This window comes from Sus scrofa, chromosome 10 (assembly GCF_054392235.1).
Source record: "Sus scrofa isolate SSC_HxYL_T2T_F1_AM1 chromosome 10, Sscrofa_HxYL_maternal_Yorkshire_Landrace_v2.0, whole genome shotgun sequence".
NCBI lineage: Eukaryota > Metazoa > Chordata > Mammalia > Artiodactyla > Suidae > Sus > Sus scrofa.
In genome coordinates, this window is record NC_139392.1 from 21,211,291 (window position 1) to 21,225,865 (window position 14,575).

The 14,575-nt window shown below is 41.5% G+C and overlaps 1 protein-coding gene and 1 long non-coding RNA gene across 4 annotated transcripts in view; both read right to left on the reverse strand.

Moving 5' to 3' along the window:
* The window catches only part of SMYD3 (SET and MYND domain containing 3), a 752,343-nt gene that overhangs the window by 286,263 nt on the left and 451,505 nt on the right, over positions 1–14,575 (reverse strand).
* Positions 7,135–13,201, reverse strand: LOC146398854 (uncharacterized). The gene is made up of 2 exons (XR_014817530.1): positions 9,970–13,201; positions 7,135–7,923 (listed from the first exon to the last, which is right to left on the reverse strand). It is a non-coding gene; the product is annotated as an uncharacterized LOC146398854 (long non-coding RNA).

Sequence of the window (14,575 nt, forward strand, 5' to 3'; positions counted from 1 at the left end):
GTTTTCTAATTTCTGCCTATATAAGAAAGTATATTTATGTATTCTCCTTCCTAATTTTTACCTAAATGACCATATACTACACATCCCATTTTCATTTCCTCTGCTCGCTTAACAACAGAACTTAGATTTAATGTCACATGAGGCCAGAAAGAGCTTCTTCATTCTTTTTAACGACTTCATAGTACTCCATCGACTGGATATAGCTTAATTTATATAACCAGTTTACTGGTGGACATTAGGCTATTTCCATTCTTTTCATATTACGAATAAGGATGCAGTGAACAGCCTTATACATGTCACTTCGTGTATTTGCTAAACTATCTATTGGATAAATTCATAGTAATCTGTGTAACTGCTGAGTCAAAGGGTGTGTGTATTTTTAATTTGGGAGATCCTGTATTCACATGTGTGCACACACACAGACGCACAGTTCTGCCATCCTCCTGCAAACCCAGGGGACTAGCAAACACCTTGCTCTTGGCCCATTTGATTGGTAAAAATGACATCTCAGTGTAGGTTTCACTTACACTGCCCTTAGAATGAAGGAGTTGAGGATCTTGTCGTCTGTGTCCTAGCAGGCTGACCTCTGAGGACAGCATCCCTTGGTCTTCCTTGCCTGATAAGGATCTGTCCCTGGGAGGCACCACGAGGAGACTAGATGTATGTCAGAGTCTTCCTTTCCTGTCTCTGTCTTGTTTCAATGCCATAGTTTTCACAATGGCCACATCCCTCCACCTTCTAGCTCCCTTTGGACAATCTGTCCCTTCCTGCTACAGTTCCCACTAAGTCTGGTAAACACTATTTTCTCTCTTTGTGCCTTCAATTCAAGGGGTAATAACGGCTCCCCAACTTGCTGGTCTTGGAGTGCCTCACCACGCCTTGTTCATTCCCTTACTTTTTTTTTTTTTTTTTTTTTTTTTTTAAGCATCATCTCTTACCTTGGAATGCCTTTTTTATTTTAAAAAGATTTTTTTTTAAATTATAGTTGATTTACAGTGTTCTGCCCATTCCTTTAATCTTGCCCCTTAATCTATGTCTCCTCATGCAAACCATTTGGGAGAAAACAACTTGCTGATTTTGTGTTTTGCTGAGACATGCACCTACAAACCTCTTGCCTATTTTTCTATTGAGTTGTTAGTCTTTTTCATATTGATTTGTAGCTGAAGAAACTTATTAGGCATCAGAGCAAGGGGTGGCAAACTTTTTCTGTAAAGGGCTGTAAATATTATTCTGAAAATATTTTTGGCTTTGCGGGCCATAGGGTTTCTGCTGCAACTGCTCAGCTCTGCCATCTTAAAGTGCAAACAGTCTCCAAAAAGATGCAAGCAAATGTGTGTGGCTGTGTTCTAATAAAACTTGATTTCTTTTCTTTCTTTTTTTTTTTTTTTTTTTCTTTTTTGCCTTTTCTAGGGCCGCTCCCACGACATATGGAGGTTCCCAGGCTAGGAGTCCAATCGGAGCTGTAGCCGCCGGCCTACACCAGAGCCACAACAACGCAGGATCCAAGCCATGTCTGCAACCTATACCACAGCTCACGGCAACACCGGATCCTTAACCCACTGAGCAAGGCCAGGGATCGAACCCGCAACCTCATGGTTCCTAGTCAGATTCGTTAACCACTGAGCCACGACGGGAACTCCAAAACTTGATTTCTAAAAGCAGGCTGGATTGGGCTCTGGGGCTGTAGTTAAAACCATCTATTAGGTAAATGATCCCTTCTCTAGGACGTAGGCTGCAAATATGTTTTCTCCCCCCAGTTTGGTCTTTAACTTTTCTCCTAGGGGGGTTGCGATGCAAAATTTTTAATTTTTTATTTGCACATGGTAGAATTCATCTGCTATTTGTGGCTTCAGGTTTCTGTGTTATGCTCAGAAAGAAAACAAAGAGTAAAACTGCAAGAAATTCAAGGCAGAAAGACTGCACCTTAAGCTGAAACCGGCAGCCTGTGCCGCCATTAATGGGGTTAGTAATGAGACCACCACTCAGCCTTCAAACCAGGGTTTTAACACCATGTCTTAATTAGCAGAACCTATTTCTCAAGTGAAATCTTCCATGGAAGGAAGGTTGGAACATGAAAGGGAGCAAGCACCAAGGCTAAGGCAAACTATCTTCTCCCAAGTGCCTAGGGGAACCTCATGGGCTGCTGGACTCTGGACATTAAAAACCATTTCTCCACATGAACACTCAGGACCTCAGAAATCAGAAGAGTTTTCTACATTATATCCTTGTAAAAATCCCAGGGCATCTCCACTGCATCACGTACGGAATTAGAAGGGCATATGCCCACGCCAAGGTCCCTCCACCTGCAGTGATACACCTGCTACAGTTGTCATCACCCAAGGGTCTCCTGGTGTTTCCATCTCAGACCCACACTCACTTTCCTGCATAATTTTGCTCCAGGGTCTATGGGATCTTAGTCTAACTCTATAATGAATTTAGTGCAGAGAATTTCTGCCTTCTACAAATTGAAAAACAAATATCTTCAGGGAAATTTTGGAAGCAGAAACAGGGAAATTAAAATGTTGCCAATTTAAATACTTATTTGCATAAACTAGGATAGGTTTTTCTCGCAGGAAAAAAAAAAAAAAACATTGGACATTCAAGTCCCTCCTGGGGTTTAATATTTTAAAACGACAATCCGCTTTGCTTATTTTCTCCCACGAGGAAGAAGAGAACCCAGTTATAGGTGAAGGAATGAAATACAGACTGTGGAAACTTGGAGGTTTCAGCATGGATTTGCATTCTAAATAACAGTAGTAGCAATGAGCACAAATAATCTGAAATTTCTCAGCTGATACATAAAAATAATCCTTGCAATTGCAATCACTTGCTCTGTCCCTGGCAGAACAAACATTCATATTTAGATGCTCTCTCTACATGTATGTGGATATGCAGGTATATATTTTATATGCTCATCCACACGGAAACAACCACATATACAGATCCACACCCACCCCATCTCACTACGTTGCCTATAAAATATGTATTTACAAAGGCCAACATACAAACCCAAAGTGGCTGAGGTAAATGTATACACTTCAGGGAACAGGAAAGACATAGCTTAATAAAAACTACAATACCTAGCATAATCTGAGGCAGCCTTTGAAATGTGACCATAATATAACCATACCCCTCAAACTGGTTAGCAATCTCATGTCTCCGTTTACTAACTGCCTCCATAAATTTTACGAAGTGCCCATGAGCAAGAATACCATGTGGGATTAAAAAGGTAGGAGTAATTGGTGGCAGCTGAGTTGAGTCCCGGCTAACAAACATCAGTGATATGGCAATAAAGAGAGGGGCACCCGCAAAAGAAAAGCTGTGGACAGGACTTCCCTCAATTGATTGGGTCGGACTGTAGGGCAGCAAGGTCACAGGTTCAATCCTCTCTTTGCCAATTACCTTTTATTGTCTTTCAAAGACAGAGCCCAGGCCTGAGGGTTCCCTACGTCTGACTGCAAGATCAAAAGAGATTTAGGAAGGAAAAAAGAGTGTCTGAGCACAAATTCATTCCAAGAACTAGAACAGTAACTTAGACTAATTCAGAGTGGCTCAGTGCCATTGCTGTAGCATACATTATACTCAATGTCCAGCATAATCTGCAACGATACAAAACAAAGACATTTCTCCTAGGTAGTGGGAATAATCTGAATTTTTTCAATCGACCTTACAAGACCCTGTGATGAATGAGAAAAAGCATCCACCTTGCAAATGGATGTGTTCTAATGCTTTGGTTTACAATTCATTTGGGGCTCTTTTGAATACTTCCAGCACCATATACACAATCTGAATGTTATGGACATGCAAAGATTTAAAAAGGGGAGGATTTATTTAACTCTAAGATGAGGAGTTAAAGAAATGGGCAAACCACCAGGTGAAACCTCTTGGTTTGACACCCCACCATTCCAGCCTATTCAAAAATCAATTACCTGGGCTTTGCCATCATAGATCTAAGAACGGCTCCTGTTTAATCTTTTCTCTCGCGCAAATATGAATGTGGGCTTGCAATGGCTCTGACACAATGCTTTGCTTCTCTCCGATGAAAGAGTCCAATAAAGCTGATAGATGCCCTCTGAACAACGCTTTCTGATAGGAATTGGCTAAATTAATTCAAAATGCAGCTTCCCAAAGACAGAAGCAGTCTGAGTTTAGCCACACTGGGATAACTCCTGGGTGCTGAGGTTTCAGCTAGGGCTTATAGCAAACCAGTAGCTACAAAGTCTGCTTCCCAGAACTTCCCTGGAATCCAATAAGCTGAGTGAGAGACAGTCAAGGAAAAGGCACCGGGCTCGTGGGGCTTCCCACCGCCCCCACCCCCAACTCCCCTCAGTAAGCATCATGGATACACTTTTACCAAAGTGGCTCCGGGGAGCTCCAGGATCTTCTTTTATTTGAAAAAGGGGTTTTATGTTAAAATATCCTGACAACTCCTCCACTAAGCTAATTTTTAAATTCCTGTAGAGCTTTATCATTTTGTGGTCTACACTTCACTGACTCTACTGCATCTTAATATCCTGCTGCTAAGAGTTATGTTTGAAAATTGTTCAATAGTGCACAAATGGCAAATAACCGAAAGACAGATGGTTGTGCTTTTCGCATCTCTGACATAGAATTGTTGAAGAACTACAAACTACACACTGGCAACTCCTTCCTAATTAAGATATACCTATCATCCTGCGGGTGGGAATGAAATCTTTGAAGCCTCCATGCCATGAAAAGAGGCGGTCTCCTTCCTTTCGTCCTACGCTGTGGATTTCAAAATAGAAACAACACTACATATCAAAAGAAAAAATATTATGTATGCTAAAATTAATGTGACATCTTTACATATAAGCGTTTTCTTTTTTTTTTTTTTTTTTTTTTTTTGTCTTTTTGCCATTTCTTGGGCTGCTCCCATGGCATATGGAGGTTCCCAGGCTAGGGGTCAGATCGGAACTGTAGCAGCCAGCCTACACCAGAGCCACAGCAATGCCAGATCCAAGCCGCATCTGCGACCTACACCACAGCTCACGGCAACGCCGGATCCTTAACCCACTGGGCAAGGCCAGGGATCGAGCCCACAACCTCATGGTTCCTAGTCGGATTCATTAACCACTGAGCCACGACGGGAACTCCAAGGTACAGCGAATTTAAAGATGACACAGGCAGTCTCGTATTTGGCAGAGAGGCTAGAAGTCAGGTCACTGAAGAAATAATTCATGGAGCAAACTGATTTCCAACCCTCTTCATCAGGCACAACATTTTATAATGAAGCATTCTCTATTTGAATCAAGGCTGCAGAGACCAGCATATATACAAACAAATGAGGTCAATAAGTGTGCAAAAAATGCTTAAATATGAAAGATGAAAATTACTTGAACATCTAAAAGACATTTTGGCAAAATTCAATAACAAACGACGCTAAATTGTTAAATGTTAAAGTCATTTTTATTAAAATGAGAAACTTGACAAGTATGGCTATTATTATTAACTCTTTAAAAATACTGCTTTGAAGGTTCTGGTTGATGTAAGAAAAAATTCACATGTATATACATTTTTATATGTGCATACAAATAGTCTTTCCTTGCAGATGATATGACCCCGAGCCTAGGAATCCCTATATGCCGTGGGTGTGGCCCTAAACACACACACACACACGCACACGCACACGCACACACACAAAGAGGATCACCAAAAAGTCTGAGCCCACATAATGGTCTCTAAACAGGTCAGCCCAGTCCAACGCACACAAAGATTTCATAGGTAAAATCTCGGTAACTATGAATTTTAAAAGTATCCATATACAACATAGTATTCCTTCGGTATCTGCCAAGGATTGGTTCCAGAACCCACCAAAGATGATAAAACCTGTGGATGCTCGAGTGCCTTATATAAAATGGAATGGTCTTTGCAGATAACCTAGGCACCTCCTCCTGTGTACTTTAAGTCTCCTCTAGATTATCTGTAATACCTAATACAATGTACATACTATGTACATAGTTGCTAGCCCACAGCAATCAAGGTTTGCTTCTTGGAACTTTTGGGAATTGCTTTTTAATTCCCTGGATATTTTCAATCCGTGGTTGAATCTGAGGATGCAGAACCCATGGATATGGAAGACCAACTGCGTATGTGTTAAGAGAGAGCTCCCAGATGAACTAGGAGGAGGGTATCCTGTATAAGAGGCTCAGCCAAAAAATGAGGTCTTAAGGGCAGGAGGGCTGGGTATGCTGTTCACCTGGTGTAACTAAAGGTCGTCTGCCTGCAGGAACAGTATCAATCTCTGTCGTGGAAGGAAGCAAAAGCACAGACAAGAGGTGGTGCTGAGTTTCAGGCCCAACGCACAGGACGAGCTCATCAAAAGCCAAAGGAATTCCGAGGTCAGACATGAGGAAGATCAGGAGCTAAAGAGTATGGAGGAAGAAAACTGGATCTCTGCTAGCAGTTCGAAACAAAAATTGTGAATTCTGAGCGCTGGCTGGAGAATTTCTGTTATATTGTGCCAGTCGCATAGTGTGTGCGATTATGCAGGCCACAAGTGGATGCAAATCCACAGATAGCCGGCGAGGAAAGTGCAGGTCTCATGGCTTAAAGGAGGTAGACCAGACCAGAGTTCCAACCGAATATTAACCACCGAAATCTATTTGAATATTGTCCTTTCCTGAATAACATTTCAGGACTGCTTGGGACCAAGCATAGTGAAACTGAAAGACTCAATTATGCAAGTGGGGAAAAGCTCTGAAGGGCATCAGGACCACATGGTCAGAGCTAAAAGGATGAGCAAGTTCAAGACCACAGACATACCTTGATTTAGAAAGTATAAAACTATGAAGAGGACGCCACCCCAAGAACAAGTCTTTAAAAAAGAGAATTTTGTTAAGTGCAGCTGAATATTAATTTCCTTTTTAATGTGGTAGATCAGCCAGTCCTATGGAAGTTGGTCATTATGTCTAAAACAAACTGAGCATAAAAATATCCCCAAACCTTTAAATACAAATTATGTAACTCAGGCTAACATGAGTCACTTTCCTTTTTTTCACATCAATTTCTAGCTTAGATCCTTCTCTCTGACCCTGGAAAAAAATCAGCAATTAAACTAAACACTATGAAACTAATTTCTTCTCCAGTACAAAAATCACAGTAAGCAAAATATAATTTCTTTTCTCTTTGAGCTCGATTATACCGATCACTTTAGATGTTTTATTTCCCATATGTACCAGAAGGTTCAAATGATACATAACCTTCTAAGAAGACTTTGCCTCATTCCCCTGTGGTTCTTTCTCTGAAACAACAAACTTCACTCATTAACCATTCTGAAAACTGTGTGCTCACAAAAACATGAGCAAAATTGAAAGCACGAACTACCCCAAATTAAACAGCCAGTGAAATCAGATAGACAGGTTATTTCCCCCCCGCCCCCAATCAGGCACTGCTGGCATGATCACAAAATTTAGAAGACCCAGATGATTCTGCATAAATCTAACTCATCATCTTTCTTATAAAAAGTCCAGCTCTAATGAAGTCCATAATGATCAGGATAAAATACATTTAATTAGATTATAAACTGCAACATAAAACAGCTGCACCATCCCTTTCAACATTTTCCTCTCTGAAGATCAGAGGACTGAAAAAGGGCTATAAAAGAGCCCGTTCGCTTTGCTTGTCTTTTAAAAGAAGGAAGAAAGAACCATTAGGCACAACTAAATTTCCAGGCAACTTTTAATAAATGCAACCCAAGTCTGCCATATTCTGAGACCTCACACAGAGGGCAAGATATGACCAGCACATCAATGGGGTGACATGTCATCAGAACATGGGAACCTTCTAATGATTTCCTATGCTATACTGACAGCCTAAGACTTATTTTCTCCTCGATGGTGTCTAGATGAGCAAGACAAGGGAGAAAAAAATTCAGGCTCCTTAAAATGCATTTCAGAACTAATCCTGACATGACTTTTTTTTTTTATGTATTTATTTATTTTTTTTTATTTTTTTATTTTATTTTCCCACTGTACAGCAAGGGGGTCAGGTTATCCTTACATGTATACATTACAATTACAGTTTTTCCCCCACTATTTCTTCTGTTGCAACATGAGTATCTAGACATAGTTCTCAATGCTATTCAGCCTGATCTCCTTGTAAATCTATTCTAAGTTGTGTCTGATAAGCCCAAGCTCCCGATCCCTCCCACTCCCTCCCCCTCCCATCAGGCAACCACAAGTCTCTTCTCCAAGTCCATGATTTTCTCTTCTGAGGAGATGTTCATTTGTGCTGGATATTAGATTCCAGTTATAAGTGATATCATATGGTATTTGTCTTTGTCTTTCTGGCTCATTTCACTCAGGATGAGATTCTCTAGTTCCATCCATGTTGCTGCAAATGGCATTATGTCATCCTTTTTATGGCTGAGTAGTATTCCATTGTGTATATATACCACCTCTTCCGAATCCAATCATCTGTCGATGGACATTTGGATTGTTTCCACGTCCTGGCTATTGTGAATAGTGCTGCACTGAACATGCGGGTGCATGTGTCTCTTTTAAGTAGAGCTTTGTCTGGATAGATGCCCAAGAGTGGGATTGCAGGGTCATATGGAAGTTCTATGTATAGATTTCTAAGGTATCTCCAGACTGTTCTCCATAGTGGCTGTACCAGTTTACATTCCCACCAGCAGTGCAGGAGGGTTCCCTTTTCTCCACAGCCCCTCCAGCACTTGTTATTTGTGGATTTATTAATGATGGCCATTCTGACTGGTGTGAGGTGGTATCTCATGGTAGTTTTGATTTGCATTTCTCTTATAATCAGCGATGTTGAGCATTTTCTCATGTGTTTGCTGGCCATCTGTGTATCTTCTTTGGAGAAATGTCTATTCAGGTCTTTTGCCCATTTTTCCATTGACTGATTGGTTTTTTTGCTGTTGAGTTGTATAAGTTGCTTATATATTCTAGAGATTAAGCTCTTGTCCGTTGCATCATTTGAAACTATTTTCTCCCATTCTGTAAGTTGTCTTTTTGTTTTCTTTTTGGTTTCCTTTGCTGTGCAAAAGCTTTTCAGTTTGATGAGGTCGCATGGGTTTATTTTTGCTCTAATTTCTATTGCTTTGGGAGACTGACCTGAGAAAATATTCATGATGTTGATGTCAGAGAGTGTTTTGCCTATGTTTTCTTCTAGGAGTTTGATGGTGTCCTGTCGTATATTTAAGTCTTTCAGCCATTTGGAGTTTATTTTTGTGCATGGTGTGAGGGTGTGTTCTAGCTTCATTGCTTTGCATGCAGCTGTCCAGGTTTCCCAGCAATGCTTGCTGAAGAGACTTTCTTTGTCCCATTTTATGTTCTTGCCTCCCTTGTCAAAGATTAATTGACCATAGGTGTCAGGGTTTATTTCCGGATTCTCTATTCTGTTCCATTGGTCTGTCTGTCTGTTTTGATACCAGTACCACACTGTTTTGATGACTGTGGCTTTGTAGTATTTCTTGAAGTCTGGGAGAGTTATGCCTCCTGCTTGGTTTTTGTTTCTCAGGATTGCTTTGGCGATTCTGGGTCTTTTGTTGTTCCATATAAATGTTTGGATTGTTTGTTCTAGTTCTGTGAAAAATGTCATGGGTCATTTGATAGGGATTGCATTGAATGTGTAGATTGCTTTGGGTAGTATGGCCATTTTCACAATATTGATTTTTCCAATCCAGGAACATGGAATATCTTTCCATTTCTTTACATCTTCTTTGATTTCTTTGATTAAGGTTTTATAGTTCTCGGCATATAGGTCCTTTACTTCTTTGGTCAGGTGTATTCCGAGGTATTTGATTTTGTGTGGTACAATTTTAAAAGGTATCGTATTTTTGTATTCCTTTTCTAATGTTTCATTGCTGGTATACAGAAATGCAACTGACTTCTGAATGTTAATCTTATATCCTGCCACTTTGCTGAATTTATTAATCAGTTCAAGGAGTTTTGGCGTTGAGTCCTTAGGGTTTTCTAGGTATAGAATCACTGATATGACTTTCTAATGACACACGAGTCCACTGTGAGTCTGACATGGTGGACTACAGACATATCTCTCCTTCCATGAATTGTATCTATCCACTCATATAGTTTATATGTTTATTTTAGGTTGGAAGAAATAGGTGAAAAATTGACAGGCAACAATGGCTAAGCGTATCTTTACATAAATATCTGCAGTGCCCCCACATATCATCTTGACTATTGGTGGCGAAGATCATGGCCTCTGGACGCCGCAGACCTTTCTTGCATGCCAGTTCCCATATTCCTTAGCTCTGTGATTCTGGGCAAGTGACATCCTTTCTCAATTCCAGGTGCCCCACTGAACATGGTGAGAATAACACATGCTTTAGGACAGTAACAGGGGGTGAAGGTATGGGACTTTGTCGTTTGCCTGATGTAGAGTAGGTGTTCCATAATCATAATCAAAAGAGACAAGCACACTTGAGAAAATTAAAGATGACCACTATATAAATGAAGAGATTCGGAGTTCCCGTCGTGGCTCACTGGTTAAGGAATCTGACTAGGAACCATGAGGTTGTGGGTTTAATCCCTGGCCTTGCTTAGTGGGTTAAGGATCTGGCATTGCCGTGAGCTATGATGTAGGTTGCAGACTTGGCTCAGATCCCGTGTTGCTGTGGTTGTGGTGTAGGCCAGCAGCTACAGCTCCAATTCGATCCCTAGCCTGGGAACCTCCATATGCCACGGCAGCGGCCCAAGAAATGGCAAAAAGACAAAAAATAAATAAGTAAATAAATAAATGAAGAGATTCACTAAGTTTATAGACTAGAAAATTTAACATTAATATGTCAAATCTCCCAAGTGCTCTATATTCAATACTGTTTCAATTGAAATAGCAACAGGCTTAAGGGGAAAAGAAACACCAAAACTGATGCTAAAATTTACATGGAACAATAAACAACCTGGAACAGCCAAATCAGTTTTTAAAAAAGAAAATAAATTAGAGGATGTGCACTACCTGATTTCAAGGCTTATTAAAAAGTGACACTCGTCAGAGTTCCTGTCGGGGCGCAGCAGAAATGAATTCGACTAGGAACCATGAGGTTGCACAAAAAAGATTTGTATACCAATGTACATAGCAGATTTATTCAGAGTAAGTAACCATCAGCAGATAAATGAAAAAACAGAATGGGATATGTCTCCACAATGGAAGGCTACTCATCAGTAAGTGTCAGTCAATTACTGATAGTGCCAACAGAATGGGTATATCTCAAGACCATTATGCCAAGTGAAAGAAGTCAGGTATAAAGGTATATACCAGATGATTTTGCTTACATAAAATGCAAGCTAGGAGTTCTCGTCGTGGCTTAGCGGAAAAGAATATGACTAGCATCCATAAGGACACAGGTTCGACCCCTGGCCTCACTCAGTGGGTTAAAGATCCAGTGTTGCTGTGAGCTATGGTGTAGGGTGCAGATGTGGCTTGGCTCGGATCCTGTGTTGCTGTGACTGTACAGCTCCGATTGGACCCCTAGCCTGGGAACCTCCATATCCCACAGGTGTAGCCCTAAAAAGACAAAAAAAAATGCACACGAATGTGGAGTAACAAAAAGGAGCTCAGTGGTTACCTAGCGCTGAGGATGCAGGGAGGGAGGGATGGACCAGAAAAGTGTAGAGTCGCAGAGAAGACCATCATCTGCCCAGGAAAAAATGCTCAACATCACTAATTATTAGGGAAATGCCAATTAAAACCTTCACACCAGCAGGATCACTATTATCAAAAACAAAACAAAAGTTGATAGGATGCAGAGAAACTAGAGTTTTGTGATTACTGGTGAGAATGTAAAATGGGCAGCTGCTGTGGAAAACATGATGGCAGTTCCTCAAAAAAATAAACACAGTATGATCCAGCAATTCCACCCTAGGTAAATAAAAGAAGTGAAAGCAGAGGCTCATATTTTTTATACCAATATGCATCACGGCATTAACGACCACAGCCAAAAAGGTGGAGACAACCAAATATCAAAACAGGTGAGTGGATAAACAAACAGCGATGTGTATACACACACACACACACACACACACACACACACACACACACACACAGGAATATTATTCAGTCATAAAAAGGAAAGAGGTTCCAATAGATGCTTCAACATAGAAGAATCTTGAAAACACGCTAAGTGAGAAAAGCCAGACATAAAAGGAAAAATATCGTATGATTCCACTGACATGAAATATCCAGAATGGGCAAATTCATAGAGAAAGAAAGTAGGCTGGAAGTTACCAGAAGCTGGAGGGAGGGACAGAAGGAGGAGTTACTGTTTTATGGGTACAGAGGTTCTGTTGGGGGCAATGAAAATTGTTGCAAACAGTGGTAATGGTTGTACAATGTTGCGAATGTAATTAATGCCCCTGAGTTGTATACTTAAAAATAGTTTAGGCTGTTCCTGTGAGGGCTCAGTGGTAATGAAACCGACTAGGATCCATGAGGACGTGGGTTCGATCCCTGGCCTCACTCAATGGGTTGGGGATCCAGCATTGCCGTGAGCTGTAGTGTAGTCCCAGACACAGCTCATCTGGGGTTGTTGCTGTGGCTATGGTGTAGGCCGGCAGCTGTAGCTCTGATTTGACCCCTAGCCCAGGAACTTCCATATGCCCCAGTCGCGGGCCCTAAAAAGTCAGAAAAAAAAAAAAGTTAAAATGGCAAATTTCATATTGGGCATATTTTACTGTAATAAAAAAAATTATAAAGAAAAAAAGTGGCGCAGAAAATCTTTTTAGAGTAATGGAGATGTTCTGTATCTTGAGTGTGATTATGGTTTCATGGGTACATAAAACTGTCAAAACTCATCCAATTAAATAGATTCATTTAATTGCATAAAATTATTGCTCAATAAAGTTGATAAGGGAAAAAAAGAAACCAACAAATTAGCGAGAATATAATTGATTATGCCTCCGCTCTCTGCCTCCCCTCATTTCATTCTGTCATGCGCTCCCCACCCCCAGCCATGACACGCAGGAGGAAAAGTAAGAAAAAGTGAGAAAAAAATCATTCATTCAACAAAGATTTTGGAAGCATCTATTTCATCTGTTATTCCAGTAACAGGGGTATGCATGAGGAACCTAGGTTTGGCATGGTGAAGTCATTTATTTAGGTCACACAGAGTAAATGGCTGAGCTCAGCTGGCAACCACTGTCTGTGATGCAAAGTCCTGGCAGATGCGCACTGCAAAGATTTTCTCCCTACCTGTGATCTCACCAGGCCCATGAGCATGAGGGGAGATGGTACACAAGTAGGACCCTCCATCCAGGAGGGGAAGTGATAAAATGCAAAGCCATCACAACCGCGCATTATCAATGAAAATCAAACATGTGGAACACAGGCACAAGAACTTGTAAAGAGGTCAACACTTTGTCTTTGCCAACATCTCCTTACTGAAGTCAATCCTGCATGATGAATTTAAGAGCACACGCCAGAGTCACACTTTCCAGGTCCAAATCCTGGTGCTATTGATAGGGATGGAGTAGACACAGGTATTTTTAGAAGTCCCAGTAAAGGACCACAGATAATGAGGGAAATGTAGGGGACACTGGGAGATCCCTGTAAGTTAATACATTGCTCAAAAAAGCCATCAGCACAAGGCAGGCTTGCCTCAGTAGTGGAGCCTTGAGAACTGCCTCAGGTCATCGGGTGGGGGGTGGGAGGGGGTCTGCATGCAGATTCAGACCCAGGGCAGGAGTTTGAGGACCACCCTTCTGCGGATTTGAATACACACCTTACCTGATACTAAGGAGCTACCACTCCCAGAAAGGAAGAGGCGGGCTTTTCCAACCCCCACTCCCCTTGTAGCCCACTGGGATCCTCGAGGCAGAGCTTCTGTGCCTGTCTGCCTGCACCTCTCCCAAGCGTCCCATCTTAACAAATCTATTTCTTGTCTATCACTTTGTCTCTCGCTGAATTCCTTCTGTACGGAGACATGAAGAACCTGAGCCTCCGTGAGTCCAGACATAGGGTAAGGGATTCTAATTTAAAACCTTGGGTTCAGGTCCCAATCTGGGTTTAGGCCGGGTTCGAGTCCCAGCATGTGGGTTCAAGTCCCAATCTGGGTTCTGGCTGGGTTCAGGCCGTTAATGCTGTCAGGTTCACTATGAGCGGATGGGATCCCTTCCTGCTTCATTTTCCTCCAAGGCAAAGTGGAGACCATGACAGCATCTGCTACAAAAGGCCTTTGCAACAATTAAATTAAATAACGGATGTGACACATTTTACATAATGTTGGGGACATCATAACTTGTTAATAAATGTTAGCCTTCCTCTTCATTCATAAACTCCACTTGTAATATCTAGGTACAGAAAGCATAGAGTTGGAGTTCCCGTCGTGGCGCAGTGGTTAACGAAACCGACTAGGAACCATGAGGTTGCGGGTTCGGTCCCTGCCCTTGCTCAGTGAGTTGACGATCCGGCATTGCCGTGAGCTGTGGTGTAGGTTCAGACACAGCTCGGATCCCGCGTTGCTGTGGCTCTGGTGTTGGCCAGTGGCTACAGCTCCGATTCAACCCCTAGCCTGGGAACCTCCATATGCTGTGGGAGTGGCCCAAAGAAATAGCAAAAAGACCAAAAAAAAAAAAAAAAG